This window comes from Ammospiza nelsoni, chromosome 10, assembly GCF_027579445.1.
Source record: "Ammospiza nelsoni isolate bAmmNel1 chromosome 10, bAmmNel1.pri, whole genome shotgun sequence".
Taxonomy (NCBI): Eukaryota; Metazoa; Chordata; class Aves; order Passeriformes; family Passerellidae; genus Ammospiza; species Ammospiza nelsoni.
Window position 1 is genome coordinate 26,677,579 of NC_080642.1, and position 25,527 is coordinate 26,703,105.

The 25,527-nt window shown below is 51.4% G+C and overlaps 1 pseudogene; it reads right to left on the reverse strand.

Annotated features, from left to right (window-relative positions):
• The window catches only part of LOC132077835 (zinc finger protein 208-like), a 403,462-nt pseudogene that overhangs the window by 262,652 nt on the left and 115,283 nt on the right, over positions 1-25,527 (reverse strand).

The window sequence follows — 25,527 nt, forward strand, 5'->3', positions numbered from 1 at the left end:
GGACCTTTTTGAGCATTCTTGGCTGCAGGAGCCCTGCCTGGCCCAGAAGACAGCAGAGATCCATCCCTGTGCACAGTAGGATCCAGGAGCCCAGCAAGTAGCACCGGCACGCGTCTCGTGGCACTGGAAGTAAACCCCGGAGCGTTTCCCTGCGGCCGCGGCGCGGAGGAGAGAGCGCAGCTGAGGAGATGCTTCCGCTGGTCCCCGCGAGCTGTGGAGGGAGCGGCTCCATGCTGCCCGTCCCATTGGAGAAGTGGTGGCAGTGCAGTGAAGGTGCCACGGACTGGGAGAGGGGAAACATCCCCCTGCAGCTCAATGGCATCGTGATGTCCCCACAAGCCAAGGCACAACTGGCATGTTCTTCTGGAGCACGACGTGAAGCTGGGAACACCATCCTGGAGCTGGGAACACCATCCTGGAGCTGGCCGCCGGCGGGGCAGAGCCCATTGGCTTCGGCTGCGGCCCCTGCCTGGAGGACACGCTCTGCGCCCCAATGTAATCAAGAGGAGTCCCCAGCCGGCGCAGGGACGGGGGGATGCTGGTGCTTCCAGGCACAGCAGGGCTCAGCCTGGCCATGTGCCGGAGGTTCCCCACTCGGCGGCGCTGGGGAATATTAATTTTCCTGCCGGCCGCCGAGCTGCTTTTTGGCGGGACAGGGGACGGATGTTGTGGAAGGAGAGCCAGCTCCTGGCCTTGTTGACAGCTTCTGCCAGCCAGCCTGGCACGGGCTGAGGCGGGGGCAGCCAGCCTGACAAAAGCATCCATCCATGTGGATGGGAGGCAGCAGAGGGGGACGGGTTCTGAAGCTGTGCCCCAGCTGGTTTGCTCTGCCGCCCCTTGAGGAAGGGCTGCGTTTATGGGCAGGAAAGGTGGGGATTTTCCCCACCCGTGGACAGATTTAATTCTCACATGGAGTGGTCAGACCCTCCACAGGGCCGTGAAATGGTGACAAGCTTTGTGCTTTGTTTCCAGGTCTCGTTTTGAATTGACTTTCGTGCTTTTGCTCTTTGTTTTTCCCAGGAGGATTACACCTGGTTCCCGGACCGGACGGGGGAGCGCCTGCAGAGTCCAGTGCCAGCGCTACCCCAGGGGCCACGGTCTGTGGGGACAGCCCCTTCCAGAAGGACAAGGACCTGGTGCGGGATCGGCTCCTCTCCTGGCAGCAACTCTCCAGAGGTGGGCACCCGGCTCCACAGCTCAGCTGGCAGAATGGCTCAGGGCAGGCGGCAGCGGGCACACGGGCATCCCGCTCTTGCAGCTGCTGAGGAGGTTGCTGTGCTGTGATTAAGCAGAGGAGGTGGAACGTGGCCTGAAACGCTGCCCTTCTCTAAAAACAGAGAATGGTTTGGGAGGTTTGGGCTCTGAGCACAGCCAGCAGCCTGGCCCAGGCACAGCCATGGCAGGACAGGGGCACAGGAGCCTGCTGCGACTGACCGTGGGTCTCTGGTTTCTCTCCGCAGGCTGCCAGCACCTCATGCCATGGGAATGGCCCCACTCAGCCTGCCAGGCTGGGAGGGCTGGAGGGCGGCCGGTGTTCATTTGCTGTCAAAAATAAATTGGGATTTTTTTGTCATTATTGGAGTGTTTCTTTCCTCCTTTTCCAAGTTTTTGGCCTCCTGTGATAAATGGATGTGATTTGTGCTAACAAAATTGTAATTATATAAATATTTTTGGAAAATAATTGGAAAGGTATATGTGATTAATGTTATGAAGCACATGGGTTTCTTTTAGATGATACATGTAGGAAACAGGATATGGGAGACTGGATGAACAAAAGTTAGGAAGACTCCCAAGTCAGAATTGACATCAAGACAAAGTTAAGACAACTCCCAGGACAGGATCGGCCGTGACATGAATAAAGTTGGGACAATTCCAGACAGGGAGTCTAGAATAGTGCTCTTATCTATAAAATAATAAGGCTTACTTGGAACACAGTGCTTACTTACATAACACAGGACTTGGGGCACGTGCACAACCTGCCAGGTTATTCAGAGGACAGCGAGGAAGACTGTTGGCCTTCCTCCAAGAAGAGAAGCAAAGAGCCAGAAGCCCCCTTAGCCACAGCGGAAGCATGCGCTGTGTGTGCTGTGGTGATGTAGATTTCAAGAACCGGAAATAGGAGGAGATTTACAGGAAAATATTGATGAATATGTATTAGCACACAGTATATAAGTTGTGTTGGGATCCTTTTGCCTTTTGCACATGAGGCAGGGTGGGAAGCCCTCCCCGTACCCCGATCGATGGGTTTTGCTTATGCTTCATCTGAACCACTGCCAAATTTCTTTTTGTAACTACTGGATGCTATTTGATCATATTATTTTATCTCAATTAAAACTGCTGCTAAATTGTAAGTTTGTGGTTTATTAGACATATGGGACCACATATATAAGATCAGGAATACGACTTAATAGTTTACAAAACCAAAATGAATATTATTCAGCCAAATTAACAAGGAATAGAAAAGCATTCGAGACTTAATTACAAAGGATAAAGTCACAGAAATTATGATACTTGATTAAATGAATATGTTTTTACTTAATGAGTTAATAGCTCAGTCTCCTCTGGCTTTTGATCTCCTCCCCAGAAGGGGTGCAGTTCTTTGATCTCCTCTCCATGGGGGGCACAGTCCTTAGGGTTTGGTCTAGGCTTTGGCATGGGGTGTTGTGTTTTGGATGATGATGACTGCCAAAAACCCCCATAAAATCTCCCCCGGAACCCCCATATTCACTCAAACCCCCTCAAACTTCCTCCCAACCACTTCAGGAAAAATTTTGGGTGGATTTTGGGGGGGGTTTGGGTACCTCATGCATGCCGAAGTGGGCGTAGGATTCAAACCCACTAAAAATTCCCCCCTAAAATTCCCCTAAAATCCCTCCAAATCTCCCCCAAACCCCCAGAGGATGGATTTGGAGGAAATTTTGGGTTAATTTTTGGTAATTTTGGGTCAATTCTGGGTGGATTTTGGGTGGTTTTGGTACCTCCCCGACACCAAATTTGGCATAGGATTCAAACCCAGAAAAAATCTCCCTCAAATCTCCTCAAAACCCTCCAAATTCTCCCCCAAAATGTGGGGGTTCCCAGGAGGGGGCACCACTGATCCAGGGCATCGAGGCGCTGCCTGCAATCATCCATAACCGCCCCCAACGAGCCTCCAGGGCTTTACCCTCCATGAGCTGCAGCAGACTTGTCAGGAAAGGTGACAAGAGCCCGTGAAATGGTCCTTGTTGCAGGCAGATTAGCCACTTCAAAACTCCCTCCCATGAAAAACAAAAAATCTTAAACTGTTCCTAAATGTGAAAAACACGTTCACTCTCCTGTGAAAATGTAAAAAGTTTAATAAAGGACAATGGGAGACCAGGACCATGGAGCAAAGGTTATCACAGCCGGGTGCATCTTGGCACTGGGGATCCCCCTGAAATACCTTTCCCCTTACATCAGCCTGTTGCATATTCATAGAGCCTCATGCACAGCAAACTTTACCCCAAACTAGTTTACATGCTTCAAGAACGGTTTAGCATGGCTCTTCCTTGGATCTGCCTTTTTAGGGCATGCAGATTCCTTGGTTGTGGTTTTAGTCCATTCTTATCACCTCCAGTTTTTGGGCCTTGGTCCACTCTGCCTTCAGACGGGGAGTGCTGATAGTTGGCAGATCTGTACAGGTGTCCTCATCCTGCGTGCATTGGATGTTATCCCATTCAAGCAGGCAGTTTAACACAAGCAGCCATTTCACTAAGCTTAATTAATGACAGAAAACAAAACTATATCTTTACAACACAGTTACTTTAACATCACACATATAAAATCTATTTTAATATCTGTGAAAAGCCAATATTATAATACGTATCCATAAAAATAAACCTCTCGCTGAATGATGGTAGATGTCGGTCCCATGGCCCAGTCCCAGTACTGGGAATTTTGCTTCCCTTACTGGAAATTCCCCTCCTCATAAGCTTTCTAGTCCCATGTTTTTAAGGTCACTATCGTTATACACATATATTATAATATTGGCTTTTCAAAGATATTAAAATGTATTTTATATCTGTGTGTTAAAGTAACTGTTATTGTCTTGGTTTGAAAAGACAGGTGTCAGCTAAGGAAGGCAGGTTCCTCCCCTGGAATGGAAAATGTAAACCCCCTCCCTCTGAATTGTTGTAATTTTGAAATTAAGGGGCTCTCAAGCAAAGATATGGGAATAGGAATAACAGGTTTTATAAGGAAAAATTAAAAATACAAATGCTGTAGTACAAACAAACAAAACCACTGACAGAGTCAGAACAGTACCTGACACCTTGTGGGTCAGGGTATTGGCAGCAGTCACAGTCAATGGTGGCTGCAGCCCTCCTGCAGTGCCAGGTGTGGTTCTGTTGGAGCAGGGAGCCTGGAGAAGGGTGGAGTTTTCCTCTGAAGGTCCGGGCTGCTGCAGATGGGCTGGGGAATCTTCCGTCCTCTGGGAATCCAGTGGATAAGACAGCTGCTCCTCTGGCAATGCAGTGGGAAAAGGCTGATCCTCTGGGAATCCAGTGGGAAAAGGCTGATCCTCTGGGAATCCAGTGGGAAAAGGCTGCTGTGGTGTTCCAAACCTCAGATTCTATCCAGGTAGGAATGCTTGGCTCCTCCTCCTGGGCGGAGCATCACCTAATGGCAGGATGTCATTTTATCAGCCATGCAGGGACACTCAATGGCCCATTAACAGCAGATAATTAATAATTAATGGCCAGTCCATTATCAGAAGATATCTCCTGGAGGGAGGATTGGTTGTGGAAGAGATAAACTGCCCAATGAACAGAAGATAACTGCCCCACCTCTGACAGATGGCAAACAGAAAACACACTTATCTTGCAATCGAGGACCTGTCCTCACTGGCTGCCCCCATTCTCCAGAGTTCATGGTATCCAGGGAGGCCACAGCTGCTGATGTCGGGAACAAACAAGTTGGGTCTTGGTTTGAGAAAGCTCCAGAATCCATTTCTGACCCCCGACAGACAGAGCAAAGGCAGAGCCATGGGGTTTTTATAGGGTATCCCAGGGCTGGAGTTGGGGTTTGGGTCAAGGGAGGAGTTCTTAGCAACACAAGAAAGGTGAAATCAAATTCCTGCCTCTTAGACACAGAGCCACTCCACACAGAATGTGTCCCCAAGTCCTAAATTCCCCCTCAAACTCTTGATTAATGGAGGGACTTTGGACATCTTTGATCAATTTCATTCATTTAACCCTGTTTGGCTGCTTTTAAGAGATGAAGATGAAGCAGAGGAAAATTCAGGCCAAACGTAAAGGAGAAGCAGCCAGGTGTGTTCCCAACATGGATCACAGGAATGTGAGTGACCAGGGCTGTGCCCAAAGTGCCTCCTGCAGTGGGGGATGGAGCTGGAGCAGCGCACGAAGCTCCTCCCGCACTCAGGGCACTCGCAGGGCTTCCCTTACCGGTGGCTCCGTTGGTGCTTGTTCAAGTGAGAGCGCTGTGAGAAGCTCTTCCCACACTCCTCACACTTGTAGGGCCTCTCCCCAGTGTGGATGCGCCGGTGGGTGATGAGGGTGCAGTTGTGCTTGAATCCCTTCCCGCAGTCGGGGCATTGGAAGGGCCTCTCCTCTCTGTGAATCCAATAGTGCTTGAGGAGATAGGTGCTGGTCTTAAACCTCTTCCTGCATTTATCACACTCGTAGGGCCTCTCCCCTGTGTGGATCTTTTGGTGGCGGATCAGCTGGGAATGCAGCCTGAAGCTCTTTCCACATTTCCCACACCTGTGCGACCGTTTTCCAGTGTGGATGTTCCGGTGCTGAATCAGGTTGGCGCTCTGTCTGAACCTCTTCCCACACTCCCCACACTCGTAGGGCCGTTCCCCAGTGTGGGTCCTCTGGTGCCTGATCAGGGTTGAGCTCCGACTGAAGCTCTTCCCACATTCCTCACACTCGTGGGGCCTCTCCCCACTATGGATTTGTCGGTGCATGACAAGATGGGAATTGTGCCTGAAGCCCTGCCCACAGTCGGGGCAGCGGAAGGGCCTCTCCTCTGTGTGCGTGCGCTGGTGCTGGAGGAGATCAGACCTGGACTTAAATCTCTTCCTGCACTGATCGCACTCGTAGGGCCGTTCCCCAGTGTGGGTCCTCTGATGCTGATTCAGCTCGGATCTCAAGCTAAACCTCTTCTCACACTCCTCACACTCATAGGGCCTTTCCCCAGTGTGGGTCCTCTGGTGCCTGATCAGGGTGGAGCTCCAGCTGAAGCTCTTCCCACATTCCTCACACTCGTAGGGCCTCTCCCCAGTGTGGACCACCTGGTGCCTCATCAGCTGGGATCTCAAGCTGAAGCTCTTCCCACATTCCTCACACTCATAGGGCCTCTCCCCGGTGTGGATTACCTGGTGCCGGATCACGCTGGAGCTCCGGCTGAAGCTCTTCCCACATTCCTCACACTTATGGGGCCTCTCCCCAGTATGGGTTTGTTGGTGCATGACAAGATGGGACTTGTGCCTGAATCCCTTCCCACAGTCGGGGCAGTGGAAGGGCATCTCCTCCATGTGCGTGCGCTGGTGCTGGAGGAGATGGGAGCTGTCTTAAATCTTTTCCTGCATTGATCACAATCGTAGGGCCGTTCCCCAGTGTGGGTCCTCTGGTGCTTGATCAGGTTGGAGCTCATCCGGAACCTCTTCCCACACTGCACACGTTTCTGGGGCTTCTCCCCATCATGGAGCTGCTCATGGAGCACCAGCTCCGAGCTCTGGCTCCATCTCTGGCCGCCTTCGCGGCCCAGGTTGGCTCTTTCCCCCTCAGATCCCCACCAGCTGCGTTTGCAGCCCTTCCTCGTGCGGCATCTCCAGGGCTTTTCCTCCGTGTTGGATTCCTGCGCTGTGGAGCCGCTCAAAACGGCCTCTTCCACCAGGTTCTGCCGCGGGCATTTGTCCTCCCTGCTCTCCATGCTCAGCTCCTGCTCTGGGGGAGGAAGGACAAGGACAGGATGGGATTTGCCTCCATACCACAGGCAAGGGCAAGGAGATCCCGCCAGGGCTGAGCTGCAGCCGGGGCCATGCTGGGCTAGGAGATGGAGCAGCACAGAGGGGAAAAGGGCACTGACTTCCTCCTCACCTGCATCAGTGTCCTGGGGCATATTCCTCTGCCTTGCAGCCTCCCAAGGGTTGGGAATGGGAAATCCTGGTTTGGGGAAAACAAGGGATGAGCACATTGAGTTTGAAGGTCCCTCTGCCCAAGTCCATCTCTAGGAGTCACTGGCAATCTGGGTGGCATAAAAACCTCCCAAACACCAAGATTCAGCCCTGGAAAAGCCTCCCAGGAGTTTCCTGTGCCTGGTCCCTCCTCTTTGGTGTTTGGGGGTTCCCCCTGTCCCAGCTGCTGGGGTCACGCTTGGATTGGGGGCCCCCATTCTCCTCGGTGCCTGCCCTGCTCAGGCTGCTGGCAGTCCCAGCAATGCCAAAAGCTCCCCCCTCTTCGCTCTCCCCATTTCGGGATGCCGGGGCTGTTTGAGCTCCTGGGCTCCCTTCTCCCCTCATTCTCTGCTCTGGGCTGCAGCGGCTCCAAGGAGTCCCCCCTGCCCCTCTCCAGGCTCTTGAGGCTCCCGCCAATGGCGGCGTTCCCCCTCTCTGGGCTCCCCACTTTGGGCTCCTGGGGGACACAGGGCTCTGCTCCTCCAGGCTGCCTCTGCCGGCACCGCCACTGGCACCCCCCGATGTCCCCCCGAGGGGCCTTTTCTGCTCAGCCTTGGACTGCTTCATTCTCCAAACATCCCCCCAAAAACCCAACCCAGGGACCCCCCGGGATATCTGGGCTGAGCTCCCTCCCCCTCCCCACTCACCTGCTCGATGGTGAGGGGGGGGTGATGATCCCACAGGTGGGGGCTGCGAATTCAGGGGAGGAATGACCGCGTGGTTTTCTTCTTTCCTTGATTCTCCTTTGTCCCTCCTCTTCCTCCCTCTCCTCTTCCATCCCTCCTCCCCCCTAATCCCGCCACCCCCTCCATCCCTGCCCTTCCCTTCCTCCTCCTCCTCCTCCAGCTCCTCCTGAGCAACTGGCATCAGGCTGGAAGCAACTCAGGGCAGCTGGGAATGACTGGGAACATGCTGGGAGCAACTGGGATACACTGAAACCACAAAGGGGGTAAATGGCAGCAACTGGAGCCACACTGGATGATCATGGGAGCAGCTGTGCCCATGCTGGGATCCTATGGGAAATGGCTGGGATCATACTGGGAGTGACTGGGAAGGTGCTGGTTCTGACTAGAACCATACTGGAAGTGACTGGGAGCAACTGGGCCCACACTGGGAGTGCCAGGGAGTCACTCTGAGCATGACTGCAATAACGCTGGGAGTATCTGGGACTGACTGGGGTCATACTGGGGGTGACTGGAACCATACTGGGAGTGACTGGGAGTGGCTGTGAGCAACTGGAATCATGCTGAAAGCAACTGGGGGGAACTGGGAGTGACTGGGAGCATGCTGGGGCTGACTGGGATATACTGGGGGAGACTGGGAATCACTGGGATCATACTGGAGGCTCCTGGGGTAATCCTGGCATTGACAGGGAGCAACTGGGATCATAATGGGGGCCACTGGCATCATAGTGGGAGTGACTGGGATCATCCAAGAAGTGAGTGGAACCATACTGGGAGTGACTACTGCTCCTGCTGGGGTCATCCTGGAAGCCACTGGGATCACACTTTGGGCAACTGCCAGAAACTGGGATCATGCTGGAGGCAACTGGGAGGAACTGGAAAAGACTGGGATCATTCTGATCTAACTAGAACTGTACCAGGCCAACTGGGATATGCTGAGACTGTCTGTGACCATACTGGGGGGACTGGAAGCACACAGGGAACAGCTGGGACCATGCTGGGGGCAACTGGGAGTGAGTTGGACCTCGGTGAGAGGGACTGGGACTATTCTAGGGACAACTGGGACCATGCTGCGAGGAACTGGGAACAAGTGGAACTACTCTGGCAGCAACTGGGATCATACTGGTTTGACAGTGGGAGCAGTTGGATCCATGCTGGGTGAGACTGGGATCACACTGAGGATGACTGGAGTCATACAGGGATTAACTGGGAATGGCTGTGAGCAACTGGAATCATGCTGATAGCAACTGAGGGGAACTGAGAGTGACTGGAAGCATGCTGGGGAGGACTGGGATATACTGGGAGAGACTGGGAATCACTGGGATTATATTGGAGGCTCCTGGGGTGATGCTGGCATTGACAGGGAGCAGCTGGGATCATACTGGGGGCCACTGGCATCCGACTGGGAGTGAGTGGAGTTACACTGCAAGTGACCGGGATCATACTGGGAGTAACTGGGATCATACTGGGACTGACTGGGATCATACTGGGAGTTACTGGGATCATACTGGGAGTAGCTACAATCGGACTGGGATTGCAGGGGGTGTGATTAGTCCCTGTCTGGGGGGTGCTGGGAGCTGCCAGGCGTATGCTGGGAGCCGAATGCGCAGCCACTGAGGAACTGGGAGCAACTGGGAATGGCAGGATGCAGCTGCAGCAGCGGCAGCTCCCCGGTGGCCCCGTGCCAGTGCCGCTCGTGGTGCCGGCTCTGGCTGTGCCGAGATCCCGCTGGAAGGGGATCCCAGCCAGGGACCCCATGGACACCAACTGGGGGAAGCCCGGGCCGGGCTCCGACAGCGCCACGGGCAGAGAACGCAGGGACAGGAGAACTGGGGGGACACCGAGATTTGGGGGCTGGGGGGCACGGGGGAACCAAAGGGAGAGCTGGGCAAGCAGGGAATGGGGTTTGGGGGTTCCAGGACTGAGAAAAGGGGAGGCTGCAGTGGGTAGAGGGGGCACGGGCTGGGCTAAGGGGGTTCCTGCATGCAGGAAAGGGAGCTCCAAGGATCCCCGGTGTCCCCATTCCCAGCAAAAGGTGGGAAAACCCGGGATGGCCGGGAATAAGGGTCCCAGGTGTCCTCGGTGTTAAGGAAAGGAGGGGCTGGGGGCTGGGAAAGGCAGGAACTGGGGTCCAGGGGGTCTCTGCAGGAAGGAAAAGGGGGCTCTAGGGGCTGGGAGAGGCGAGATGGCCGGGAAGGGGGTGCGGGGTGGATCCCATGCCCGGGAATGGGGGTGCGGGCGTTGTTGGTGCCGGATCAGGGGGTGCAGGGTGGATCCCCTGCCCAGGAATGGGGGTGCGGGGGTTGTTGGTGCCGGATCAGGGGGTGCAGGGTGGATCCCCTGCCCAGGAATGGGGGTGCGGGGGTTGTTGGTGCCGGATCAGGGGGTGCAGGGTGGATCCCATGCCCGGGAATGGGGGTGCGGGGGTTGCTGGTGCTGGATCAGGGGGTGCAGGGTGGATCCCATGCCCGGGAATGGGGACTCGAGGGGATCCCGGTGCCCAGGAATGGGGGTTCAGGAACCCCCGGTGCTCCGGGATGGGCGATCAGAGCGTCCCGGTACTGGGGATCCCCCTCAGCTCTCGCCGCCCCCCGGGCCCCAGGAGCGCCCCCAGCGCTAGAGCTATCGTGCCGCTCCTCCTCACTCCCAGTGTGATCCCAGTATGGTCCCAGTAGAACTCAGTCACCCGCGAGCTGCTCTCAGGATGATCCCAGTACAGCCCAGTCACTCCCACTGCTGCCATCCCCCCACCCCTCGCCCCGTTCCGACCTGACCCGGCTCCATCCCCGCTCCTCACACCGGCTGCGAGGGCTCCGGGACTGGACGAGGAGGAGGGAGGAAGAGGCGGAGCGGCAGCAGGAAGCGGCGGGAGCACAGGACGGCCGGAATCATGCGGCTCCAGCGCTGCCTGAACTCTGGAACCCAAGAGCATCGCCCCCCATCCCGCAGGTGCCCCCTCTCTGGGCTCCCCACTTTGGGCTCCTGGGGGACACAGGGCTCTGCTCCTCCAGGCTACCTCTGCCGGCAGCCGCCACCGGCACCCCTCGATGTCCCCCCGAGGGGCCTTTTCTGCTCAGCCTTGGACTGCTTCATTCTCCAAACATCCCCCCAAAAACCCAACCCAGGGACCCCCCGGGATATCTGGGCTGAGCTCCCCCCCCCCCCAATCGCCGCTCGCCTGCGCTTTGTGAGGGGCGATGATCCCACGGGTGGGGGCTGAGAATTCAAGGAAGGCACGACTGAGTGCTTCTTTCTCCTTTCCTCGATGCTCCTTTGTCCCTCCTCTTCCTCCCTCTCCTCTTCCATCCCTCTTCCCCCCTAACCCCGCCTCCTTCTCCCCCTCCAACCCTGCCCTTCCCTCCCTCCTCCTCCTCCCCCAGCAGCAGCCACACCTTCGGTGCCCCGTTCCCGCAGCCCTCGCAGCCCGTGGCAGGAGCGGGGACAGGTCGGGATGGGCAGCGCGGGGCTCTCGGCTGCTCCCAGCCGCTGTGGGCGGGGGGAGCCCGGCCCGGGCCAAAGGAGAGGCAAACTGGGCAAACTGGGGGCCTTGCTGGGGACCCTGCCTGGCCACTGCCAGCCCTTGGGGCTCCTCTCGGCACATCCGCCGGGGGGGAACGCACACAGGGCTGGGGGATCCCAGCAGAGGCAGCACTGCCAGGGACTGGGCTGGACTGGGATCGTACTGGGAGTGACTTGAGCTGTACTGAGTTTGTACTGACATCATACTAGGATCGTACTGGGATTGTACTGGGTTTGTGTTGATATTATACTGGGAACATACTGGGAGTGGCTGGGATTGTACTGTGTTTGTACTGACATCATACTCGGATCGTACTGCCATTGCAGGCCAGCGTGTGATCGCACTGATGGACACTGGGATCATACTGGGATCATACTGGGAGTGAGCAGGAGCCTGCGGGGAGCAATTGAGACCATGTTAGCGGCAAATGGGATACACTGGGAGTGACTGGGATTATACTGAGGATGACTGGGAGTAGCTGTGAGCAAGTGGGGACATGATAGGAGCAACTGGGAGGAAGTGGGAGTGACTGGGTGCATGCTGCAGGTGATTGGAAACTGCTGAACTTCAACTGGGATGATGCTGGAGGTGACTGGGATCATACTGGCAGTGAGTGCCACTACACTGAGGCTGACTCTGAGTGCTTGTAAACAAATGGGATCATACTGGAAAGAACTGGAAAGATGCTGGAGGGAACTGGGGTACACTGGGAGATACTGGGAGTGACGGGAAGGAAAGTGAGGGTGAAAGAGAGCAACTGGAACCATGTGGAGCACAACTGGTTCATACTGGCAGGGACTGGGAGCACACTGGGATCATTTTTGGATCATACTGGGAGGGACTGGACTAATACTGGGAGTAACTGAAAGTGACTGGGAACACACCCTGCACATCATCCCCCATACTGGGCCTGACTGGGAGCATGCTGGCAGCAAATGGCATCATACTGGGACTGACTGGGTTGATCCAGGAAGCAACTGGAACCATGCTGGAGGCAGCTGGGACCTTACTGGGAGAGACTGGAAGCAACTGGGATTACACTGGGACCACACTGGGAGGGCTGGCATGTGACTGGGATCAAACTGGAGCTTACTGGGATCATATTGTGGCTGAAAGGGAGCAACTGGGATCACACTTTGGGCTACTGGGCGCAACTGAGAGAAACTGGGACGATGCTGCAAGCAAACTGGAGAAACTGGGAAGGACTGGATGCATGCTGGAGGCAACTGGGATATACTGGGCATGACTGGGGGATCATATTGGGATAACTAACACCTTACTGGGGCCACTGGCAGTGCCTGGAAATGACTACAGACATGCTGGGTACTACTGGGATATACTGGGAGTGTCTGTAACCATACTGGGGGGACTGGAACCACACTGGGAACAACTGGGACCATGCTGGGGGCAACTGGGAGTGAGTGGGACCATGCTGGGAGGGACTGGGACCGTATGGGGAGTAACTGGGACTAGAGCAGGGGCAACTGGGTTCAACTGGGACCATACTGGGAGTGTCTGTAACAACAGGGGAGTGATGGAAGCACATTGGGAACAGCTGCGTCCATGCTGGGAGCAACTGGGATCACACTGGGGGCACTGGCATCAGACTGGGAGTGACTGGGAGCAACTGGGATTAGACTGCAAGTGATTTGGGTCATACTGGGACTGGCTACACTCATACTGGGATTATACTGGGTGTGAATGGAACCTGACTGGGGGTTACTGGGAGCTACTGGGCCCGTGTTGGGAGGAAAATGTGACACACTGGGAGCAACTGGGATCGGCTGGAAGGTACTGGAACCGTGCTGAGAGGACTGAGACTACAACTGGGATCATACTGGGAGCAACTGGGACCACCCTTTGAGCAACAGATAGAAACTGGGATTGTGCTAGAGGAAACTGGGAGTGACTGGGGAAGACTGGGATCATTCTGAGGTAACTAAAACATACTGGGAGTGTCTCTAACCATACTGGGGGGACTGGAACCACACTGGGAACAGCTGGGATCACGCTGGGAGTAACTGGCACGATGCTGGGGGAAACTGAATCTACCCTGGAGGCAACTGGGCATGACTGGGACCCTGCTGGGAGGGACTGGGACTAATCTTGGAACAACTGGGATCATAATGGGAGGAACTGGGCACATCTGGAATTATGCTGGGAGCAGCTGGGATCACACTGGGATCACAGTGAGAGCAGCTGAATCCATACTGGGTTACACTGGGATCTCGTTGAGAGCGACTGGAATCATACTGGGATTGACTGGGAGTGGCTGGTTTTGTGGATTTTGGGGGGTTTGGATTTTGGGGGGCTTTATTGGCATTTTGAGGGGGAGTTTTTCTGGAAGTGTTTGGGGGTTTATTGAAATTTTTGTGGCTGTTTTTGAATTTTGGGGCTTTTACTGGGATTTTGTTAGGATTTTTTGGGATTCTCAGAAATTCTGGAGGGTTTATTGGGATTTTCAGGAGACTCTGTGGGCATTTTATTGGCATTGTGGGAGCATTCAGTGGGATTCACTGGGGATTTGGGGTTTTTTGGGACTTTTGGTGGGATTTTTTGGGTGTTGCCAGAATTTCTTTGGATCTTGGGGGGAGATTTTGTGGGACATTTTATGGTTTTGGGGACATTTTTGGGGGATTTGCAGAGTTTAATCAGGATTTTTGGGATGATTAGCATTTCAAGAGATTTTTGGGCTTTTATTGGGATTCTAGGGTGTTTTAATGGAATTTTGAGAGATTTAATTGGGATTCAGTGGTTTTTATTGGGACTTTTGGGGCTTTTAAGGAGATTTTGGTGCCTCTGAGCCTGTCCCCACACCCAGGGAATGCCCCAAAGCCCCCCTAGAATTCCACTAAAATGCCACAAAATCCCCAATAAGTATAAAAAAACCCTCAAAAACCCCAGAGAATCTCTAAAAATCCCAGTGGAACTCACTCAAATTAAAAAAAAATCCCAAAAATTTCAACAAATTCCCCCCCAAGAAAACCCCAAAACCCGAACAAAACACCCCAAATCAACAAAACCCCCCCAAAATCACGCAACCATCCCAAAACCCAATAATTCTCCTCCAAAAACCCCAATAATTCTCCCCAAACTCCCAACAAAATCCCCTAATGCCCTAAAAAGCCACTCTGAAATCCCCAAAACCCCTCTCAAAACCCCGAAATCCCCACAAATGCCCCCAGAACCCCCCAGGCTCAGTGGGGCCGTCCCGGATCAGGGGGCACCGGCCGGTGGAACAGCAGACACTTCAGGCGGCCCTCGGAGCTCTTTGGGGAGGGGGCACCATGGGAGACCCCCAAAAACCGGGGAGGGGGGGGGAACCCCTGCTGTGCCCCCGCCCCCTGAAACCCCCAGACCCCGGTTCAGGGTGGGCCTGGGACCCCTCGGGACCCCCAAATCTCCCCCGGGACCCCTCCAGGATCCCCAAACCCCCCAGAGTCCCCCAGGGTTGGCCCAGCACCGCCCTGGACACCAAAACCTCCCCAGGACTCTCAGACCCCCCCCATTTCCTCCGAAAATTCATCCCAGACCCACCTGAGACCCCCCCCCAAATCCATCAGACTGCCCCACATCCCCCACAGACCCCTCAATCCCCCCCAAACCCTATGAAATCCCTTCAGACTCCCCCGTATTTCTCCAGAGCCACCTCAGAATCCCCAAGATTCCCTCACAACCCCACCGTTCCTCTCACAATCCCCCAAAATCCCCTCAGACCCTCCCAATTCCCCTCAGATCTCCCTAAACCCACCTGAGAACCTTCCAGACCTTCTCAAGCTCCCCCAAAGCTCCCTAAGCCCCCTCAGACCCACCTCAGATCCCCTCATTCTCGCCAATCCCACCGCACACCCTCGTGTTTCCCGTCGATGCCCCCAAAAATCCCCAATTTCCCCTCAGACCTGCCCCAAACACCCCCAGTTTCCCCCCGGCTCACCTCCGCCGCGTGCGCGGGCTCCCCAAGGCAATAGCGGCGCGCCTCGCCGAGCCAACCAATGACTGCGCTGCACTTCGCAAACCAACAAATCACGGCGCGCCTCTCCATAACAACGCCCGCCTCCTCCGCGCTGCCTCAGCCAATCAGAGGCGAGCCGGGAGCGGCCCCCCCCCCCCCTCTCCTGCCGGTCCCGGCCCCCCCGGTCTCGGGCGGGTGCCCTGGGGGCGCTGGGAGCGGCGGGAGCGCTCCGGGAGCTGCTGAGGCGGCCGGGACGGGAGCGGGAGGGGCCTGAGAGGGGGTCGGGGCAGGGTCTGGGGGGCTCTCAGGGGGTCCTGGGCCAACCCTGGGGGAGCTCTTGGGGGTTGGGGGTTCCTGGAGGGGTCTCGGGGGAGATTTGGGAGTCCCGAGGGGTCCCAGGCCCACCCTGAACCGGGGTCTGGGGGTTTCAGGGGGCAGGGGCACAGCAGGGGTTCCCCCCCCTCCGGTTTTTGGGGGTCTCCCATGGTGCCCCCTCCCCAAAGAGCTCCGAGGGCCGCCTGAAGTGTCTGCTGTTCCACCGGCCGGTGCCCCCTGATCCAGGACGGCCCCGCTGAGTCTGGGGGAGTTTAGAGTATTTTGGGAGGCTTTTTTTGGGATTTGGGGTTTTGGTACATTGAGGGACTGTGAAAAATTCCAATCACTTGTTTTTAAAATTTTTATAAGTTTAATAGTAATAAAATGGTTCAAAAAATAGTAACACAATTAGAGTAATAACAATTTGGACAAATTGAATTAAGACAATATGAGACAAGAAAAACAAAGAGTTACGGATGTCCGGGTACCTTTTTCTGGGCATGAGGAACCCGAGAAAGGACCCCCGGTAACAAAGGATTAACCATTAAGAACAATAGCCCGTTGAATATTCATACACTTCATATGTGATGCATAAATTCCATTCAAACACAGGATTCTGTCTGGTCATTGTCAACTTCTTCCTTCTAATCCTAACAGCACCTCCAAGGCGGGAAGAAGTTCATTTCTTCTGATAAGAAGGCAATAAATTCAATAAATAAATTTCTCTGAAAGATTCAGGTGTCCTGTGACTGCTATCTCTCTGCAAGTCCTTTCTGTTAAACAAAGCATCTTACATAGCATAGTTTCTATTTTAACAATTTTTATAACCTAAAACTATATTTAACACAGTACTTAAGAGAATTAATACAGCATTAATTTCTAACACAACACATATAACATTCATTTTAATATTTGCGAAAAGCCAATCATAAAATACATGCATTTTTCACAATCCCCACACTTATTCTTTGTAAATAATTTGGCTTGAACAATATTTCTTATCTACTTGCATCTTCTGGACTATACTGGCCAAATAAAACAGGGGATTACACAAGGAAGAAACATAAAAACAGTTGTAACACAAAATGAAAAATCTTAATTTCTTGTAATACATTCCCCCACCAGTTAGATTTAACACTGTTTTCTAATTTTTGGACTGGTACCTGGGTTACTGTATGCATATATATTTTTTCTTCTTTGATTTCTTTTGCTTTTGCTAGAATGACTTTTCTGTGGTCATCAATTTTCAACAATCTGATATATTGAACTTTCCACAAACACCCCTTTCTTAGGCCAATTAATAGTCTAAAGCCAACTTATTCTGATATCCTACAGTTTTTGTTTGGCTTAGCTGGCTTAATATTAACTCTAATGCTTGGGCAGCCTTATTTGCTACCATTTCTGTAACTGCTTGGAGTCTTGTAATACGATTCAACAGAAAATTTGGAGTCAATGCAGATTTAGATTGCTGTGCTGATTTTACCTTTTCGTTTATTATTTCTTTTTTTACCAAATCTTGAACTGTGTCTTCAAGATTAAATTTAAAACAAATCCATCTCTCTCCTTTTGGACATTCAATTCCAAATCTATTACCACTTTTTCCTAAGTTTCTTGTAATCCAATAATTTACTCCATTTTGCCTACAGGTTCTTAATTTGGATGGGTCATAACAGTGGCTGTTGACATGGGTGTGTGTAATAAAAGAGGAACTTTGGTTTCTTTCTATGTGATGCTTTCTGTAGCATTTTTGACACGATCTTGCTGGTATGCCGAAAGGGAAAAGGCAACAAATGAGTGCTGGAAACAGGAATAACAGAGGGCCAGTATGGCTTATACTCCCACCTCCCATGCCTGTGAGGCTGCATCCCACAGCAGGTGTATTTGATCTTCTCGGTGGCGAATACAGAGGCCAATCTGGTCTCGCCCTCTATTTCCTTTTCACTTTCTCTTAACTAATTTCTAGGCAAATTGTTTTCGACACTCTTTAACTGTGGTCTCCTACCTTTCCTCAGGTATCTCCCATTCAACAGGCACTAGAATTTCCCATCCACAAAACAAAGTTATTACTTTAACGCCTTTTTGCAAACAGAGCATAAATTTTGTGAATTACAATACTAATTACTCTGACAATTTAAGCATTTACTTATAACCCAGCTAGCATGTCCAGTATTGGAATGAATCAAATGAAGCTTACTAATGGAAATGGTAATTCCCCTTCTTCCCTGTACAATTCTCAGGCTAAGGTCAGAATACAAACACAGTCTTGATCCTTCTATCTGAAGTTTTCCTCCCCCAAAGAGATGTTTTGTTCAGGCAGTGCTTGAAACTAGTGATATAAGTGTTGTCTTATTTCTTAATTCAGTGTTATTCTTTGTACATTTCTCGGATAATTTGGGTTTTTCTAAACTATTACCACTCAGTCCCCATTGGAAAGTCAGTTCAGTATCACCCAGTTTAAATGTGATAGTCCATTCCTCAGGTTTCTTCACAAGTCCTTTGATTCTGCTGGCATGAATTCACCTTCTTTCTGTGATTCTGATTGTTGCTTCAGTAGTACCTTGAAAGGACTTCTTAATAGCATAGTAATAAAAGAAAGATAATACTGTGTTAACTTTTACGATTCGTGGGGTTTTTTCCCAAACTTTCTGGGTTTAGCTAAAGGCTTTCTCCATAGCAGCCTCTTCTTCTATCCAACCGTGCTAATAGCTGCAGAGGCAAATTCTTCTTTCTGTGAGTTACAGTTAGTTAAATAAGAAAAGCTAGACCAATTTTAACACGAGATGTATTACATCTATTGCTTTTTACTTTTGGGGCAGCATTTAATTGTTTTAGCTTTACAAACCTATTCTTCAGAAAAAAAAAAAAACCAACAACTCTTTAACAGCAAGCAAAACACACAAAAGGAAAAAAAAAAAACCAAAAACCATCTTACTTAAGAAAAACAAACCGCTTTGTGAGGTTTGGAGAGTCAGCAATCTCTGCTTTGATTTTATCTTTTAGTGCTAGTCCCCCCTGCCCCTCTTTTCACAGCCCTGCTGTCAGTGCTGTTCTTGGCCCTTCCCCCGGCGCGGCCCCTTGGCTGCAGGGCCGGAGCCGGGGAGAGCAGCCCCGGGCATGGGGACCCTGGGGGCTGCCCTGGGTCTCTTTTGCCCTCTCTCTGTCTCTCTCTCTCTGTCTCTCTCTCTCTCTTTCCTTCTCTCTCTCTCCTTTTCTCTTTCCTTCTCTCTCCCGGCCCACTTCCCGGGCCGACGCTGCCATCCTGGGCTCGGCACCCCGACAGTGTGGGAGCCCCCCGGCAGCTCTGCCCCGGAGCCAGCCCGCTCCTGGCCGCAAACCTGTGTCCTCTGCTGCCAGCGCCGCCCGGGGCACCTCCATGGATCGGTCCCTGCCGCAGCCCCGAGACCCCGCCGCTCTAGGGAGCGCTCAGACACCTCCCAGCCCTGACAACCCCAAACTTGGCGTGCTCCCGGTGCTCAGGTGCTCCTGACATTCTTTCTCTTTCTCTAGGCAACTTATCCTCTTTTCCTTTCAAGCAGGGCCTGTTCTGCTAAGGCTTTTCCGGACCCCAGTGTGGCATTGAATAACCTCCCAACAACCATGTGTTAAGACATTTCTCTGCCTTTCATGCAAAAACCTTCATTCACACTTCTACTCTCTTCTAGCACCAAGATGTCATCACTTCACATTCTAACATCTCAGAGTTTCTCAACTACCTCTCTACTTCAACTTCTCTCTTTCTTCTCTCTCAATTGTAACCCTTATGGGGTCGATATTTAATCTTCCCCTATTTCTTTCTTCTGCCTAAACTTCTTTGTTGATTTTTTTTCCTTCATCCTCTTGGCCTAATTTCAAAACTCTACCTGTCATTTTCCTATTTTCTGATATAACTCTTATTCTTAATTGCACTTGTAAGACTCTTCCCAATAAATTGCTACCTGCCCCTGGGACCAATAACACATCTCCCATCTAAATTTTAGTTTCTTCCTTCAATTACCACATCTTTAATGACTAGAAATTTAAAACTTTCTCTTTTTGCCCCTGTTACTTTCACTATATGTTTGCTTACATTATAACCTTTTGGGACATTTAACAGGCAGGTTCTCTTTGCCCCTGTGTCTATTACAAATTCCAGTTCTCCCACTTTTAAAGTTATCACAGGCTCCAGATGGTACTTGTCTCCAAAAAAAATTAGAACCTATTACTTTATTTATTTTATGTGCCCATTTCTTTAAAGATTTTCAGATCTTCCGCTTGCTTAGGACCATTTTCCTTTTTCTCTCAAGTTTGTTTATCTATTTAGTTGGAGTTTCTTCTTTCCCCTTTAAAAGCTGCCCTTCAAAAACCTTTTGTTTTGGCATTTCGCCTTTGATATGCTGTCTCATTTATTCTCTTGGTTATGTAATTACGATAACAATTCATGTGTTTACTCCCCTCCTCATTATTTTAACCCCACTCAGGAGGTACAGTTGGCATTTTGTCTTCTCTGGGGGTCTCCACTATCTTTTTCTTAAGCTTTTATTTCAGTTGCTCTGATTGCTTTTCTTCCTGAGAAAAATATTATTTTCATTACCAACCGCATCTCTTCTCAAGTATAAATGTTTGGACCTAAAAGTTGGTCTAATTGTTCAGCTATGCCTATGGGATTCTCCAAATATCCCTTTTATTTATTTCTTAAAATTTCAGACCTCAGATGAAGTCAAAGGAGCATTTACAAACTCTGATCCGTCCCCTCCTATGAGAACCTCTCTTAATGGAAATAGACCAATCTCTTTATCTCATTCTTTTTGGATTTTTATCTTCTACAGCCTTTCTCATGTACTTTAGGAAGAATCAGGAGAGGGCTTTCTTCTAACTGAACTTTTAGTGTTTCGATAAAGTGATTCCTTTAGAGAGTTTCCCTGAGCAGCCGGAGCTGTGGTTACCAAGGGAATGGAGCTCAGGGCAGGACGGGGAGACTCGGCCCAGCTCAGGGTCTGGGGGCTCCCAAGGCGGGGTCTGCAGCCGGGATGGCCCGAGGGGATCGGCACAGTTCAGGGTCTGGGTGATCCAAAGGCGGGGTGTGCAGCCGGGATGGCCCGAGGGGATCGGCACAGCTCAGGGTCTGGGTGATCCAAAGGCGGGGTCTGTGGTTGGGATGGCCCGAGGGGATCGGCACAGCTCAGGGTCTGGGGGCTCCAAAGGCGGGGTCTGTGGTTGGGATCGCCCGAGGGGATCGGCCCAGTTCAGGGTCTGGGGGCTCCAAAGGCGGGATCTGTGGTTGGGATCGCCCGAGGGGATCGGCACAGCTCAGGGTCTGGGGGCTCCAAAGGCGGGGTCTGTGGTTCGGATCGCCCGAGGGGATCGGCCCAGTTCAGGGTCTGGGGGCTCCAAAGGCAGGGTCTGTGGTTTGGATCGCCCGAGGGGCCGTTCCGGTGCAGGCCGAGCTGGAGCGGGGATCGCCCCCTCACGGCTCACGGCGGCTGATCCGGCACAGACAAAGCCGGGACTGACCCCGGCTGCAGCGGCGGGAGCCGACAGAGTCAGGGCAGCCGGGGATGGGACAGACGGGACCCCCTCGGTGCGATCAGCGCGGTAACCACGGTGCACACGGCAGGACAGGCCCCCAGCCCCGGCAAGAACTGCGGAGCGGCCGCGGGCCAGGCGGCCGGACCGGGACAGACGGACTGGGACAGACGGAGTGTGCCGAAGCCGGCACAGGGGCTGGGAGGGCTGGTGCGAACGAGTGGGGGAACGAACGGGAATGGATGAGGTAATTTGTTCTCAGCTCTATACTTTCCCCGTTTTGCTTTTATTGCCTTTCAAAAGTGTTATTTTATTACAGCCTCCCCCCTCCCCAGCATGTGGTATACTCTTTTTCTTCTGGATTAAACGGGTTTTACAAATAAATCCAGAGTTTAACAAATCTAAACTTCTGCTTGGATACTTTGAAATGGTCGACGAGCTAACTCACGACCTTCTCATATTGTTTTTCTTATCACCCTTTTATTTATCTTTTGGCAAATTATACATGTTTCAGGTACTTGTTTTTCTACTCTAAAAGTCTCAGTGCACCCATAGTTCTTTAAAAAAATGAACACACAAAGCCTGAGTATCCCACCGGGCTTTTTTTGATACATGTCCTCTGTTATTCCCTAGTGAGCGTTTTATTATCTAATTGTCTTCCATCAAGGTGTTTCAATTTCCCCGATTCATATTGTTCGCCACCTATCTTGTTTTAATTCCCTTTTTTTGCTTCTCTAAACTTTGGAATTTCCAATTTTTCTTAATTTGGAGTAAATATTAACTCTTTCAGCTCTATTTTCTGCTGCATCTTTAGCTTCCTGATCTGCCAAATTATTTCTTCTTATTTCTGGGTCTTTACCTTTTGGTGTCCTTTAATATGTAGTATTGCTATCTCCCTTAGGTAGTTTTAATGCCTCTAAAACCTCGAAAATAAGTTTCTCATGTACTAATCTTTTTCTTCTTTAATTAAGTAATCTCCCTTTTTAAATTTTTCTTAAGGTATGTGCTACTCTAAAGGCATGCCTTGAATCAATATATAACTCCTTTCTTTTGTGTTAAATTTTCTAATGCTCTTTTTAAGTATATAATTCACAAGTTTGCATGTTTTTTCTCATCAACTTCTGCATACCCTGTATTTTGCAAGGAGTTGTATTTCTGTTTGTTAACATAACTCCCAAAGTGCTATCTTGGGGTAATTCTGTTGGTATTTTTTTTCCTGTTTTTCTTTTCCTGTATTCACATTACTGGATTTCTGTCTCATTTTTCAATATTCTATCTATTCGTCCCCTGCTTCCGTTTTTCACTTTTTACTAACAACTTAAATACCACTTTTCTTTCAACTACTTACACCCAAAAAACCCCCTTTTTCTCACACTGCTTTTCAATACAATCCACTTCCCTCCAAGGAGATACGGTAAGGCTTAAAATGCACAATCGACATTACCTATACTTTCATTCGTCTCCATTCACTCACTTTTATTTCTCATTCACTTTCACACATTCCTTCACACTCTCAAGACACAAAGTGGATCCTTATTGCTAGAAAATCACAGGTCCTTGTGGCCCCCTCTTTTGCTTTGGGGGTTACCTCCAGGTCTCAGTGTCACCAGGCCCCCTGGAAGGGCCCTGACTCTGGCTGCCTCTGGTGTCCGTTCCCCTGTGAGGCTGTCTGCGTGTCTTTCACACTCTTCAGCTACGGCCCCTCACACGCCCAGGGAACGCTAGCCTGGTTCGCAGGTCACTCACTCCTCTTCAGCCCAGAAGCCCCCACCCAGCCGGGAGCTACAGCCTGGTGTGCAGGTCACTCACTCCTCTTTCCGCTGCCTCCCCCTTCCCACCCGCCCGGGAAGTTGAGGCTGACTCTGTGGGTGTCTCACTCTCACACACCACAAAACAGCAATAAGGTACCTTTTACCTTCACATCACCTATTACAAGTTTAGGTGTTACTGGCCAGTCCCGGTGCTATTGGATATCCCTCAACCCAGCTGTGTTATCCAAACGCAAATGCTCTTGGGCAAGTTTTCCCTCAATCCTGCCGTGTTGTCCAACCCCAGATGCTCTCGGGTAATTTTCCTTCAGTCCTGTCGTGTTGTCCAACCCCAGATGCTCTTGGGTATTTTTCCCTCAATCCAGCTGTGTTGTTCAACCCCAGATGCTCTTGGGCATTTTCTGTCCCTCAACCCAGAGGTGTGGTACAACTACAGATGCTCTTGGGCATTTAATTTGTTTTGCTGTGTTGTCCAACCCTGGATGTTCTTGGGCATTTTTTTATCCCTCAATCCGGCTGTGTTGTTCAACCCTGGATCTTGTTAGGCAAAATTTTCATCCCTCAATCTAGCTGTGTTGTCCCACCCTCAGTGTTCTGGGGCATATCCTCAGTCCGACAGAATTCTGCTCAACCCTGCTCTTGGATGCTCTTGGAATATAAATCCCTCAACCCAGCAGGTTTTAGGGGCCCCTCCTGTCCTGTTTCCTAGTGGATTGGGCTAGGAAACCTTGCTCCCCACCTCCGAGGGGTCCAACCCCTCCCTGAGACCCAGTCCCAGTTACCCCGGGGGATTCTTTCACTCTCTTATCAATTGCTTCGTCTCTTTACTGGCCGCTTTTCTCGCAAAAATACGGAAACACAGCATGGGAGACTCCGCACTCACTGTGCAGGTCTGGGACAACCAGCCCTCCTCTCATTCACACGCATTCATCCCCCCATGCCTGCCCCCCCGAGAAATACTTACCAATCCTTTTTCCTTCCCGGGTTATTCGTGCGCACTACTAGTCTTAGGGGCTAATTACCGCGGTTGTAGGGAGCCTTTTTCCCTTTTATTTGTTTTATTGTCTCCTTTTGTCCACAGATCGTAACCTGCGTCTGTCCGTCACTTCAGGGGAAGCAGAGCGAGGCTGCCAAAGAGGGCAGGGCGCGCCTTCCCCACTCTGACTCTCCTAAAGCACCGGCAGCGAGGTGTTAGCAACCATCCTCTGCTACCAAATTGTGAAAAACGCCAATCACTTGTTTTTAAAATTTTTATAAGTTTAATAGCAATAAGATGGTTATATAGTAACACAATTAGAGTAATAACAATTTGGACAAATTGAATTAAGACAATACGAGACAAGAAAAACAAAGAGTTACGGATGTCCGGGTACCTTTTTCTGGGCATCATGGGCCCGAAAAAGGATCCCCGGTAACAAAGGATTAACCCTTAAGAACAATAGCCCGTTGCATATTCATACACTTCATACATGATGCATAAATTCCATTCAAACACAGGATTCTGTCTGATCAGTGTCAACTTCTTCCTTCTAATCCTAATAGCGCCTCCAAGGTGGGAAGAAGTTTGTTTCTTCCAATAAGAAGGCCATAAATTCTTTTTCTCTGAAAGATCTAGGTGTCCTGTGGCTGCTACCTTGCTGCAAGTCCTTTCTTTTAAACAAAGCATCTTACATAGCATCGTTTCTATTTTAACAATTTTTATAACCTAAAACTATATTTAACACAGTACTGAAGAAAATTAATACAGCATTATTTTCTAACACAACACATATAATATTCATTTTAATATTTGCAAAAAGCCAATCATAAAATACATGCATTTTTCACACCCCATTTCTGGACATGAGGACCCCCTGCTCCCCTTTTCCTGGCCATCCCATGGCTCCCAGCCTCCAGACTGGCCATTGGCTTGACCCTGGGACGCCCTGGAATGCCTTGGACCCCCATTCCTGCCTTTCCCAGCCCCCAGCTCCAGCTTTGTGCAAAACCAGAGACCCCCTGAACTGCCCCTTCCTGAACACCCCGAGTGTCCCCACCCTGGTCCCCCCTTTTTGGGAAACCCTGGACTCCCATTTCCTGGGCTCAAGGACCCCCTGGAACTCCCTTCTACCTCTCCACGTCCCTGCCCCTGTCTCCTGTCCCTCAGCTGTCCCCTGTCCCTCGGCTCTGTGGGGCCAGGGACAGCAGCAGGAGCCAGGGCAGCCCTGGGGGAGAACAACCTTGAGCCCCAGCTGGGCCAGTTCCCCCCAGGTCACTCCCAGCATGGGCCCTGTGGCTCCCAGTCACCCCCAGGATGGTCCCAGTCACTTCCAGTTACACTCAGTGTGATCCCAGTATCATCCCAGTCACTCTCAGCATGATCCCAGCATGATCCCAGGTGTTCCCATTCACCCCTACTATAGTTCCAGGCACTCCCAGTATGGTTCAAGTCCTTCCCAGTATGATTCCAGGATGAACCCAGTCACTCTCAGTACGGTGCCGTTTGCCCCCAGTATGGTCCCAGTCACTCCAAATCACCCAGTAGGATTCCAGACACTCCCAGTAGGATTCCAGTCACTCCCAGATACTCCCAGTATTATTCCAGTAACTTCCTTTATGGTTCTTTTGTGATTCCAGTCATTCCTGGTCTC